The following is a 13,624-nucleotide window of genomic DNA, read 5'->3' as shown; positions in this document are numbered from 1 at the left end:
CCTCTTTATCAAGCCTTGAAAAGACCCATCTTGACCTACTGTGCCCAGATCTGGCACCAGGGTTTCTTCTTGATGGGGAGGAGGTAGAGAGGATCTAGAGGCAAGTGACCAAGATGTTAGCTGGTCTATGGAATGTACCTTATGAGAACAGGCTAAAGATGTGTGGGTTGCAGAAGTTGGCTAACAGGCAGAAGAGGAGTGATATGATTGAGGCATTCAGGTTACTGAGGGGTTTTTACAAGATTAATTCAGAGGAAAATTTTCAGAACAGGTCTGGTGGTGAGAGAACTAGGGGCCATCAATGGAAACTGAGCAAGAGTGTAGTTAGCAAGGGTGTTAGAAGTAGGTTTTTTACTTGGAGAGTGGTGAATGAGTGGAATAAGCTGTCATAGTTTGTTATGGGTTGACTGTGAATGAGTTCAAAGCAAAGTATGATATATACTGTGCAAATGCTGAATAGTTCTTGACATGATGTTTAGGTCTTCCTCGATGAGTCTAAGGACTCCTAGGAGTTGCCCGTAATAATAATACCCGATAATAGGGTTCGCCTGCTGGTATGAATTGTATATTTAGCAATGTGAAATGTCCAGACAATTACTGGTAGACAGTGTATATTACTAATTTTTTATATTTATACATGCATCTTACTGAAAGATTTTGTTTTTTAAGTTTTCTACAATGTAACATATGAACTGCTGGATTATGCTATATTTATGTGCGAAAGTGTTAACGCATCATTTTGTCTTATAATAATATATTATGCATTCTAATGTCTAAATATGTTTAAAAAACCAGCTGTTAATTATAGAATATTATAGAATAGGTGTGAGATTGTGGCTAGCAGAACTAAATATACAATTGGGTGATGCTATAGACCAGGTGATGGAAAAGATGGTGGTGACAGTATGCACAAGCAAATAGAAGAAATGGGTGGAAGGAGGGTGATTATTATGGGAGATTTCAACTATGGTCGCATTGATTGGAGTGAGGAGAGGACACACGGGAGGAAGGAACTGGATTTTATGCAGTTATTAAGGGATAACTATCTGCGACAGCATGTAATGGAAAATACTAGGGGTCAGAGAGTGCTTGACCAAGTAATTACATCTGAGGATTTGGCTGTAACAAATATGACCACATTGCCACCAATCGGTGAGAGTGATCGTAGGGTCTTAACTTGGGAGGTGGCTAAAGGTGTAGAATTTTCAATTAAGACAGGGTACATGTGGAATTATCGGGCTGGAAAGTATGACAAGCTTAGGAGTTTGATTGGTTCAGTGCCATGGCATGTACAACTGCAAGGACTAGAAGTTGATAGTGCATGGGAGGTAGTTAAGAAGTGCTTGCATGAAGCAATGGCTGACTGTATACCTAGAGTCCGAATAATAAATCAAGTAGAGGTTAAATGGATGAATAACACCATTAAGCTTGAGTTGCAAAAAAAGAAACAACTATGGAGGGAATTTAAGGAGAAGGGTGACCGGCAGGCACATGAACGGTATAAAGCACAGGCCAGAAGGGTGACGAGTGTGGTAAGAAAAGCAAAAAAGGATTACGAAAGAACATTGGCCATGCAGGCTAAAGAGAATCCTAAACAGTTTTTTAGATATGTAGCAAGTAAAAGGAAAATTGTACATGGCAGATTGATTTTAAAGAATGCCGATGGTAGGGAGGTAACTGAATCAGTTGAGATAGTTGAGTTACTGAGTGAGCACTTTGCAAAAGTATATCATCCAGGTGGTGACATTGCAGAAACGAATGTACCAGTAGATTATACGGGAATTGTGGTTAATGAAGTGGAGGTGAGTAGTCTATTGCATAACCTCAATGTCAATACATCTGTGGGATTGGATGGTATACCAGCTCGTGTTGTACGAGAAGCAGCTAAAGAATTGTCAGTACCCTTGACCATTTTGTTTAATTTGAGTCTCGGGTCTGGGTTAGTCCCAAGCGGGTGGAAAGAGGGGAAAATAGTTCCACTGCATAAAGGTGGTTCCAAGACTGCTGTAGTAAATTACCGACCGATTAGCATATCAGGAATCATTGTCAAGGTCTTAGAGAAAATGGTCAAGAGGAAAATACAAGATTGGATAGAAGAAAATGGGATACTGTATCGGGGACAGCATGGTTTTGTGAAGGGTAGGTCATGCCTCAGTAACTTGCTCACGTATTATAACACAGTGACGGCTGAACTGGATAAGGGTAATGGGTTTACGGTGATTCTACTGGACCTTGCCAAGGCCTTTGACAGGATTCCACATGGAATTCTATTCAGTAAATTGCAGCATATGGGAATGGACATAGGGTTGGTGAGATGGATAGGAGGGTGGTTGACGGAGAGATATCAGAGAGTGGTTTACTCGGGAGTAGAGTCCACAAGACGGCCTGTGACTAGTGGTGTGCCACAAGGATCTGTTCTTGGACCACTGCTGTTTAATTTGTTCATAAATGATATAGGAAATGATCTGAGAGGAACAGTTCATTTGTTTGCGGATGATGCGAAGTTGGGTAGGGCAATAGTGAATGCAGATGACGTCAAAATTTTGCAGGATGATTTGGATAGATTGGAGGTCTGGGCTAAGGAGAATGGATGTCAGTTTAATGTGGCAAAATGTAAAGTTATGCATTTTGGGGTGAAAAGATTGGCGGCAGTTTACTGCATTGGTGGAACCGTGCTCCAGGAAATTGATGAGGCACGAGATTTAGGAGTGTTGGTAGATAAGGAATTGAAATTTAGGGGACACATTGCAAAAGTGACCAAAACAGCTCATCAAATCACTTGGTTGCTGAAGAATACGATGACAAGCAGAGACAAGCAGGTTATTGTTCCTCTGTATCGAGCCTTGATAAGACCCCATCTAGACTACTGTGCTCAGATTTGGTCACCTAGGTTTCTTCTTGATGGGGAGGTGGTGGAGAGGATCCAGAGGCGAGTGACCAAGATGATAGCAGGTCTGTGGAATGAACCGTATGAGAACAGGTTGAGGATTTGTGGGTTGCAAAAATTGGTTGATAGGTGGAGGAGGGGAGATATGATTGAGACATTCAAATTACTGAAGGGTTTCTATAAAATTAATTCAGAAGATATTTTTGAGAACAGGGCTGGTTGTGGGAGGACTAGGGGACATCCATGGAAACTGGGCAAAAGTGTGGTTAGTAAAGGTGTTAGAGCTGGGTTCTTTACTTTTAGAGTAGTGAATGAGTGGAATGCGCTCCCTGAGTCTGTGGTGGATGCTGTGACAGTGAATGAGTTTAAGGCAAGGTATGATAGATACTGTATGAATGTCAAATAGTTGTGATGAATGTGATTTGGGGCCTCCCTCAATGAGTCCAATGACTCCCTGGAGTTGCCCATAATAATAGTAATAGTAATATGAATTTGAGTCAAATGAGAGAGAGAAAGAGAGAAAACATATACTTTAAGTTTGTAAAACAGGAGATTTTTTTTTTTTTTTAGTGTAAAGCACTCATTCGAAGAGTGTAGCAAGTACACAGATAGTAAGTAGCCAGCTTCATATGCGACTAAATCAACCTCATGTGAAAAACTGTTGGCGAGGTTCCTCGTGTCTCGGATAGCATTTGAACGTAGTTCTTTTTTTCAAAATGGGAAATGTCATCTGAATGTGATATGGAAGTGCTCTCTTTTTCTTTCAAGAAAATATATGCTTCATCTCAAGTTATATAGACTCTTGCAAGGCAACAATACAAATCACAAAATAAAAATAATTTGGTATATTTGCTGTACCGTTGGCATCTACAATTGAGATATCATAGTTGTCTATTGTTAATGAAACTAATTTTCCTTCATTATTACTTCTTTATTAAAGAGAAGAGCATTTCAACTGGATTACTATCGACTAAAATCAAAAACATAATAAACCAGGGAGAAAAGGTGGATTTTTCCTGCTACACTTAAAGAAATGCGAAGATTACGTGCAATTCTAATTTTAATTTTACCTCCAATGCTATGCTAAACGAGAATGAAGACCGCTTAATGAAAATCCGCAATGCAATAATTCAAACTGTCCCCAGCACGAAGCGACATCTACTTATAGATACCAACGATGAAATTCATATTTTAAAGATGGCTCGCAATGCATTCAGCGCTTTCTCCAAGTTGGGGGGGCGGGGTGTTTTTCTTTGTTTTTTCACAAAAAAATACATATTTATTATCCCTCACTTAGAAATTCATTACACGGACCTATACAAATCCCGCTTTCTTTCTTTCTCTCTCTACGTCCCTGTTCTCACACAATCAACCTTCATCTTAATTTCTTGGTATAGATTTTCGGACTATTTGGGCCAGTTTATTTGTTTATTTTTTTAAGAGAATTACATCCCGGAAAGGTTAGAAACCTATCATATAAAGTGTGTTAGGAAAGGAGGGCATTATTCTTGTTTTCAAACAAATTAGAGCACGCCAGAAATCTGTACAGATCACTGAGTGGACAGTAAGTCTCCCTAATTCGACGTGTTCACATGAGAACACAGTACAAATAGTTGTAAATGGTAGCTGTTATACATACATGTAAAAAGCAGAGAGTGGTGATTGAATGGCTACTGCAGATGATTTGATTCAGGTGAGAACACGCATATCAGAAAGATTTCTTTTTCTGACACACAGATGGGCGCGCCCTCCGCGAAAGGTCACAAGACCTATAGCAGATCAATGTCGTGGATGAGCAAAAGGATAAAAAGAAAGAAGAAATCTGTTTGTATATATTTTTTTTGGCAACTGATGGTTGTATTCCTTAGTGGAGGAAGAGTGTGGGAGGCTGTTTTAAAGAATAGAATTAGATGGAATGAAAAGCAGCCTCCCGCACTATGATAAAACGGCGAGTTTTATCATAGACTGTAAAAGGGTATTAGATAACAGTCGTTCCTGTACTAATGATTTAGAGAAAAAAAATGGAGGAATAATAGCAAACGATTCAGCAGAGCACTATGAAAGTATCTGTAGGAGAGTCACAAACAGGGTGACCACCCAGCAAAAATATTTTGTACTGATTTATGTAGAAAAAGGCACTAGATCTGAAAAAAAAAGTACTAAATTTTTATTTGCTTTCGTTTCACTCTATTTAGGGCATTTTACGATATTAAAACCTTATTATCATAGATGAACTCAATATAAAACCGCTAAATTAACATATGTTCAACAAATATGAAAAAAAAAAGTAAAAACTCATCTCACTGTAGTCATCTATGACTCTAAGAGCTGCAGTTGTCAATCATGATAACAGAAGTCCCCACTGTAACTACCACATCGCATGTGTATTAATTTACTGTATACTTTTTAGTCTCATTTTATGTTTAAAATAATGTTATATTAAATTTTCAGTTATTTAATATGCTATTTACATATATACAGGAGTTCCTACCCACAAGAAAAACACTGGTTTTGCTAAATTAATTAACTCTTCAGAAATAGTAAAATCTGTATCTGATGAATGTTTCAATTTTTCTTTTGTCAAAAGGAGTCCTTTCATCAAAGCAGTTTTTTTTTTTTTTTTTTGAGATTTTATTGCGTGAATCTACAGCCAAAGTACTTTTTATAAGATAGTCATTTAGTGCGTCCACACTATATTTTCTTAGCAATTTCACTCTCGGGAGCAATTGTTTCAATAGAGTTGGAAGAGTATCCATAAGCCACAAAAGCAGATTGTGTTCTCCATCCAGGTCCGTTCCGTGGATTTGCATCTCATAAGTGCAACATTTTTGTGTCCCCTCTTCCATTAAAAATTAAAAGATCCCGAAGTACAATAACACGTTACGAATCATTTTATTATACTGGTCGTTAAGAGTAATGTATATTAAAATAAAGAAAAAACACAAATAGTAAACAAACCTTATTTTTATATAATAAACACATACTCTTATAATGTAACATGGAACAGGACTCGACTAGAAAAGAAGAAGATACTCAAAGAATAACTCAGCGTGCAATAGAACTTAGGATTTGTAACATCAGCAAAATGGAACATGTTACAAACACGAAACTAAGAAAAAGATCAGGCATAAAAGATATGGCAACTGTAGTATATAAAAGCAGGATGAGATGGGCAGGTCACATAGCCAGATTCAAGGATAACAGATGGGCATATAGAATATTCAACTGGCAACCAAGAATAAAGAGAAAAACAGGAAGACCACCTACCAGTGAAATCTATGGGTATAACATGAAAGAGAGAGGTTCAAGACCGAGATCGTTGGAGGCATCTTTGTGACCTACACTCATGGAGAAATCCTGAATGAAACATAGGTCCATCAAGAAGAAAAGTCAAGAAACCCCTAGAATGTTTATTCAGTGTGCTGAGAGAAGTGATTAAAGTGAATTGTGTTGAAGCTCGTACCATTTATTTAACAACCCAGCGACTCTGCCCTTACTGAAATCTCTCATATTCGAAGGTGACAAATATACACAAACAGTTCAGTGCATTATTTATTCCCTATTTTTATGAACGAGTTCGATTATACCGCCCCCAAATTGTACCACCCGGGTTCATTGCACCCCGGTACGGAAGTGGCATGTCTGCATCATTCATATGCACATTATCTTATTTCTGCCTATTTCATTTGTTTTTCCGACTGATATTTCGAACAGCATTTAAACAACGACGTTATACCTAGTATGCTTCTTTTCTAATGTACATTCTACTATTGTTTCGGAGTGTTCGCATAACGAATCAATAGACATTTGATACCATTAATGATTATATTATTATGGGTTTACATTGGGTTTACAGTGATACTGCTGGACCTGGCAAAGGCGTTTGACAGGATACCACATGGAATTCTAATCCGTAAACTACAACATATGGGAATGGATATAGGGTTGGTGAGATGGATAGGTGGGTGGTTGATGGAGAGATATCAAAGAGTAGTTTATTCAGGAGGAGAGTCCAAAAGACGGCCAGTGACTAGTGGTGTGCCGCAGAATTCTGTTCTTGAACCACTGCTGTTTGATCTGTTCATTAACGATATAGGGAAGGATCTAAGTGGAACAATTCATTTGTTCGCTGATGATGCAAAGTTGGGTAGGGCGATAGTGAATGCAGAAGATGTCAAAATCTTACAGGATGACTTGGATAGATTGGAGTTCTGGAGTAAGGAGAATGGATGTCAATTTAATGTGACAGAATGTAAGATTATGCATTTTGGGGTGAAAAGATTAGCAGCAATATACCACATTGGTGGAACTGTACTCCAGGAGAATGATGAGGCCAGGGACAGGGGAGGGTTAGTAGATAGGGAGATGAAGTTTAGGGGAATATTGCAAAAGTAGCTAAATCAGCTCATCAACTCACTTGGTTGTTGAAAAATACCTCGACGAGCAGAGACAAGCAAGTTATTGTACCTCTGTACCGAGCCTTGATAATACCTCATCTCGACTACTGTGCCCAGATTTGGTCACCTAGGTTCCTTCTTGATGGGGAGGAGGTGGAGAGGATCCAGAGGCGAGTGACTAAGATGAGAACAGATTGAAGATTAGTGGGTTGCAGAAATTGGTTGATAGGCGGAAAAGGGGAGATATGATTGAGTCATTCAAATTGCTAAAGGGATTCTATAGGATTACTTCAGAGGAAATTTTTGAGATAAGGACTGGTGGTGGGAGAACTAGGGGACACCTATGGAAGCTGGGCAAGAGTGTGGTTAGCAGGGATGTTAGAGCTGGGTTCTTTACTTTTAGAGTTGTAAATGAGTGGAATAAGCTGCCAGAGTCTGTTGTGGGTGCTATGAAGGTGAGCGAGTTCAAGGCAAGGTATGATAGATACTGTGAGAATGTCGTATAGTTGTGTGGACATAATGTTTAGGGCCTCCCTCGATGAGTCTAAGGAATCCCTGGAGTCGCCCGAAATAATAATAATAATAATTATAATTATAAAATTTACAATAAGCAGTGTGTCCATTATTTTTACCTGAAATGATTTAGAACTTAAGAATGGATCCCCCCATTCTTCTTTGAATATTTGCTTATATGATTTTTTCATCTTTTTAGATGAACCTTTAAACCTGAATCTGAATCATAACTGTTATCATTTTCTCTTTTATCTGAACTACCCGTTTCAGAAGTGGTTTCTTGTGAGTGGGAAGGGAAGGCATTGAGATCTTCACTTTCAATGGCTCGTTTACGTACTTTACTGACTGATGCACTACATATTTTCCCCTCAGATTTAGAATCAAATTTAAATTTAGAAAGTTTTTCTTCCGACTTGTCCATGTTTAAAAGGAAAATCTAAATAATAATATTTTCGATGAAGAATTAAACAAGTTTTTGTTAATAAAATTAATCAAAACACTGGACTTCTTATAACGCGCGAAAAGTGTTTGAACAGCGAAGAATATATTTTCATTGGCTAATGCCAGTCAGATTGCGTGAGAACGAGATCAGGGGGGGAAAGACTAGAGAACAGTGAGAGGGGTAGGAAAAAAAGAGAAATCGTATTCTTCTTTCACTTAATGTGACATATGGGGAGGTAGGAGGGAAAAAATATTAAACTCATATGTCTAACTCTCATGTTGTTGTTGTTGTTATTATTATTATCAGAGAAGCCTCTTGCAGGAGATCAGAATGGACTCAGTTTTCGTGGTATTCAAGACTACAGACTTGTCCTTACCTTAATGAAAAATAGCTAGGAAATTGCAGTTAGCGATCGGCGATGGTGAATCGTGAGGATTCTAATACTTGACCATTACGAGGTTTGGCATATGAAAAGGGGAATGGAGTGTACTGTGATCTATAAAGCTGTGGATTGGATTGTAAGTCTGTGAGAGCAGTTGATTTATATACAAGAAGAAGAGACTGAGAGAAAGAACAGAACCTGGGGCACTCTTGGATTGGTGTAGAAATCTGAGGAATGGAAACTGTCCTTGATGACAACCAATGAGCGACCAGAGAAAAAGTTGGTGATCCAAATGCAGAGTGTAAAAATCAGTAAATAAGATGGCAGTTTGCTTAGTAGGTCCTCGTTCAACATTACCAAATACTTTCGAAATGTCTAGAGCAACTATTATTAATATTATTATCATTATTATTATTATCACCCATCCTATTCAACATATACAGTAACGATGTTCATAACATATCCATAAGAAGTCAAATATTTCAATACGCAGATGACACTGCACTACAAGCAATCCACACAGACATTAACAAAACTCTCTGCAAAGTATAACAAGACCTAAACGAAATCACAACATACTTCCACCAAAACGCAATTCTAATCAACGGCACCAAAACACAGATGTTGATAATACACAACCCAAGAATCATACGCCCGCATCACTAACGATACATTGTCACACATACCGCTGCATTAACAACAAAAATACCTGTCAATTTCCGAAATCAAACCTGTAACACATGCAAACTACCTCGGTCTTTATATAGATTCCCACCATAAATGGACCAAACATACAGAATACCTACACATCAAACTCCGGATCATCGCAGCAAAACTCTTCCAAGTTAAAGACATTATTCCATCCAGCATAAAAAAAAACTCCTATATCACGGTATCTGCGAATCACTACTCAGATGCGGAATAAAAGTCTATGCAAATACATCAAACAGCCACCTAACAAAATTAGAAACACTACACAGGAAAATCGTGTCAACAGTGATCTGAACACTATACATGCAATAACCAATATCATTATCATTATTATTATTATTATTATTATTATTATTATTATTATTATTATTATTATTATTATTATTATTATTATTATTATTATTATTATTATTATTGTTCCGGGCAACTCCAAGGAGGCGACAGATTCATCGAGGGAGGCTCTAACATCATGTCAAGAACAACTATTCAACATTCACACAGTATCTACCATAACTTGCCTTGAACTCATTCACGGTCGTAGCACCCACAACAGACTCTGGAAGCTTATTCCACTCATTCACTACTCTCCGAGTAAAAAACCTAGCTCTAACACCCTTGTCAACCACGCTCTTGCCCAGCTTCCATTCATGGCCCTAGCCTCCCACCACCAGTCATATTTTCAAAAATATCTTCTGGATCAATCTTATAGAAACACTTCAGTAATTTGAATGTCTCAGTCATATCACCCCTCCTTCGCCTATCGATCAATTTCTGCAACCCACAAATCTTCAACCTATTCTCATAAGGTTCATTCAACAGATCTGCTGTCATCTTGGTCACACGTCTCTGGATCCTCTCCACTTCCTCCCCATCACGAAGAAATCCTGGTGCCCATAACTGGGCACAGTAGTCCAGATGGGGTCTTATCAAGGCTCGATACAGAGGAACAACAACTTGTTTGTCTCTGCAGGTTAAAGTATTTTTCAGAAGCCAAGTGATTTGGTGAGCTGTTTTAGTCACTTTTGCAATGTGCCCCCTAAACTTCAATTCCCTATCCACCAACACTCCCAAATCCCTGGTCTCATCAATCTCCTGGAGTACGGTTCCACCAATGCGATATACTGCTGCTATTCTTTTCACCCCAATGTGCATAACCTTACACTTTGCCACATTAAATTGACATCTATTTTACCTAGCCCAGTCCTCCAAACTATCCAAATCATCCTGTAAAATTTTGACATCCTGTGCACTCATAATTGCTCTACCCAACTTTGCATCATCAGCAAACAAGTGAACACTTCCTCTCAAATCCTTTCCTATATTATTGATGAACAAATTGAAAAGCAGTGGTCCAAGAACAGAGCCCTGTGGCAGTCCACTAGTCACAAGCCGTCTTTTAGACCCCACTCCTGAATAAACCACTCTTTGGTATCTCTCCTTCAACAACCGTCCTATCCATCTCAGGAACCCTATATCTATCCCCATTTGATCCAGTTTACTGTTTAGGGAACCATGTGGTATTCTATCAAAAGACTTGACAAGGTCCAGTTGTACGACTGTAAACCCATTACCCCTATCCAGTTCAGCCGTACCTGTGTTATAAATCGTGAGCAAGGTACTGAGGCATGATCTACCCTTCACAAAACCATGTTGTCCCCCATACAATATCCCATTTTCATCTATCTAATCCTGTATTCTTTTCTCGACTAATTTCTCTAAGACCTTGACAATGATTCCTGATATGCTAATCGGTCGGTAATTTACAACAGCAGTCTTGGAACCACCTTTATGAAGTGGAACTATTTTCCCCTCTTTCCACCCCCTCGGGACTAACCCAGACCGAGACTCAAATTAAACAAAATGGTCAAGGGTACTGACAATTCTTTAGCTGCTTCTCGTACAACATGAGCTGGTATACCATCCAATCCCACAGATGTATTGACATTGAGTTGATGCAATAGACTGCTCACCTCCACTTCATTCACCACAATTCCCGTATAATCTACTGGTACATTCGTTTGTGCAATTTCACCACCTGGATGATATATTCTTGCAAAGTGCTCACTCAGTAACTCAACTATCTCAACTGATTCAATTACCTCCCTACCATCGGCATTGTTTAAAATCATTTTGCCATGTACAATTTTCCTTTTACTTGCTGCATATCTAAAAACTGTTTAGGATTCCCTTTAGCCTGCATGGCCAATGTTCTTTCATAATCCTTTTTTGCTTTTCTCGTTACCCTTCTGGCCTGTGCTTTATACCGTTCATGTGCCTGCCGGTCACCTTTCTCCTTAAATTCCCTCCATAGTTGTTTCTTTTTTTGCAGCTCAAGCTTAATGGTGTTATTCATCCATTTAACCCCTAGTTTGTTTATTATTCGGACTCTAGGTATACAGTCAGCCATTGCTTCATGCAAACACTTCTTAACTACCTCCCATGCACTATCGACTTCTAGTCCTTGAAGTTGTACATGCCATGGCATGGAACCAATCAATCTCCTAAGCTTGTCATACTTTCCAGCCTGATAATTCCACATCTGCCATGTCTTAGTTGAAAATTCTACACCTTTAGCCACCCCCCAAGTCAAGACCCTATGATCACTCTCACCGATTGGTGGCAATGCCGTCATATTTGTTACAACCAAATCCTCAGATATCCGACAAGCACATGGCGATACACAGAATTCTGATCTTTAAAAACCTGAAATACTTCATGACATTAACAAGGATTTACTTCAAAATCACCTATCGAATCAACAAAGAAACATATCGTATAACACGACCTACAACAACTCTCGACATTCCCACACCCTTCAACAACTCATACGGTTCTTTTGTGAGATCACATCAGTTACCCACGCAATTCAACAACCTACCAAGGAAGTTAAAACACGTCGATAACTACTAGAGAACATTAAAAAACGAACTCTGGAAAATATACCAACAAAGTTAAGAAACCATTAACACTAATATACACATCACATATCACTAGCATCCAATGCCTACACCCCATACATAAACAGTAGCAACAACACAAATAGTGAAGACTAAATCCCACTCTCTTCATAAAAGCTAACCCATGCTTCGAAGTAGGTGGAATTAACTTGCCTCACTCATCTACAAGTAATCCTTATAAGCAAATGCAGAAATTTGTATGTATTATCACTCTTTCTCAAACTTTAAAAAAATATAAACATAAAATAAAAATAAAAATTATACAAAAAATTCTGTGTAATCTTCATTGTCAATATTAGAAGAACATGTGTTGTAAATACATAATATAAAGGCAAAAAAGTATTATTAAAAATTTTAATTGAAACCCAATGTAGGAATTGCAGCACTTAGTGCTGAACTCTGTAAAATTATAAGGTGCAATGTCACACAAGATGTTTATTCTATGTGTAAATATTTTAGCAATCAATAAAAAAAAAAAAAAATTATTATTATTATTATTTTATTATTATTATCTAATCGGCTTACACATTATTATTATTATTATTATTACATGACCTCCAGGGAGTCCATGCTCTAATCGAGGGGCGGGCAGTTGTTCTACAACTCTCTATCTTCATCATCAACTCCATCTACAACTAACCGCATCTACACCAACGCCATCTACCGCCCACCACCACTAGTATTTTCTCAGACAATCAAAAACATCCATGCCCATGGCGGGATTCGAACCCGCAGCCTTTTGGCTGGAGAGCGGATAAGCTAACCACTCTGCCAGCCAGGCCAGCAAGAAAGATTCCAATTCCAGGAATCTCAAACGGGCCTCCTGGGTGAAAACCTGGTATCCTAGCCACTTGAACACATTGGACTAGACCATAGGGAGTCGTAGTCGAGTAAGTTTTAGCCCTATCTAACTTTTAGAGATTGAGTGTACAAATCAATTGCAACCGATAGCCAATTCGATATAGCAGACCCAAGACTATCACTAATATTACAAGATATCCGGTGAAAGAGGAGACTAACGAGTGCCGCCATGCGTGTTCCCTAACACTATCACTGTTTTACTGTCTGAAAAAAGTGTTAGTTCTACCGTCGATTTTTTAAATCCCGTCTTACCGGCAGAAAAAAAAAATCAGTTTGCCTATAGGGAACAACTATCTCAGAAATCGGTCAAATAAAAGCTACGTAAAAGTTTTCCTATACCATTCCGCTAACCAACAACTCACCATGTAAAAATCTTACTCCTCACATCCTTCTTCACCATATCTTTATACAACTTCCAGGGATGGCCACCCTTTCTTCCCATCTTAGTATCTACTCTTTTATGATTCCTTCTGT

At 38.5% G+C, this 13,624-nt stretch overlaps 1 protein-coding gene across 2 annotated transcripts in view; it reads right to left on the bottom strand.

Annotated features, from left to right (window-relative positions):
* Window positions 1-13,624, bottom strand: part of LOC150094439 (aladin-like) — a 401,031-nt gene that overhangs the window by 268,936 nt on the left and 118,471 nt on the right. Inside the window, exon 1 of one of the 2 annotated variants that reach the window (XM_090412343.1) lies at window positions 3,958-4,028. The exons of the other annotated variant lie outside the window; for it this stretch is intronic. The gene's annotated coding sequence lies outside the window, so the exon portion shown is untranslated. Of the gene's footprint in view, window positions 1-3,957; window positions 4,029-13,624 lie in introns of those variants that run through there. 2 annotated transcript variants of the gene reach the window in all.

Source organism: Typopeltis vanoorti, chromosome 22, assembly GCF_054136105.1.
Source record: "Typopeltis vanoorti isolate ZY-2024b chromosome 22, IOZ_Tvanoo_1.0, whole genome shotgun sequence".
Taxonomy (NCBI): Eukaryota; Metazoa; Arthropoda; class Arachnida; order Uropygi; family Thelyphonidae; genus Typopeltis; species Typopeltis vanoorti.
Note: the sequence above shows the minus strand (reverse complement) of the source record. Positions and strands in the feature narration are given on the sequence as shown.